Here is a 567-nt window from a genome sequence, read left to right on the forward strand (position 1 = left end):
TCTGAAATAAAATATTTATTGACTTTATATACATGTAATTATCAAGTGAAGAATTATTTGGTAAATTTGCCAGTTAACAGATAAGTAACAGTTTATTGACATACTAAGCCACTGTTTACTGATCTCATATTTAGAACCCAGTTGTTTTCTTAAGCTTCTACACATTATAATAGTGTTCATTTCATCTACAACAGTTTTAGGTCAAATTATTCTTAGCTATAATCATTTGTCCTGTTTAAAAGGATTATTGGGTGCTTGCTTAGGCAGCACATATACTAAAATTGGAACGACGTGGAGAAGAACAGCAGGGCCCCAGCTCAAGGATGACATACACATTCGTAAAAGGATTGTCAGGTATTTGTGAATTTTAATGTGTAAGCTCAGTGGAAATATTAAGGTACTGAAAGAGTTAACATACATGGTAAAGTCTTTACATTTCTTAAAATAATTTCTCCAACATAATTCTGTAAAGACTAATGCTAAGGTTATAGTTTATATTTTCTCACATTATCAGATGCACCAACAAAAAAGGTTTATGACATCCAGTCTTTAAACTGTATTTAAGGA

The 567-nt window shown here is 31.0% G+C and overlaps 1 non-coding gene across 1 annotated transcript; it reads left to right on the top strand.

The window, feature by feature from the left end:
- Nucleotides 1-251: 251 nt before the first annotated feature.
- LOC124521411 (U6 spliceosomal RNA) lies at nucleotides 252-360 on the top strand. The gene has a single exon (XR_006964506.1). It is a non-coding gene; the product is annotated as a U6 spliceosomal RNA (small nuclear RNA).
- The last annotated feature ends 207 nt before the right edge of the window (nucleotides 361-567 follow it).

Source organism: Lynx rufus, unplaced genomic scaffold (genome assembly GCF_022079265.1).
Source record: "Lynx rufus isolate CCGP_SWC_20201006 ecotype Redwood Valley unplaced genomic scaffold, mLynRuf1.p SCAF_3, whole genome shotgun sequence".
In the NCBI taxonomy this organism is placed as follows: domain Eukaryota; kingdom Metazoa; phylum Chordata; class Mammalia; order Carnivora; family Felidae; genus Lynx; species Lynx rufus.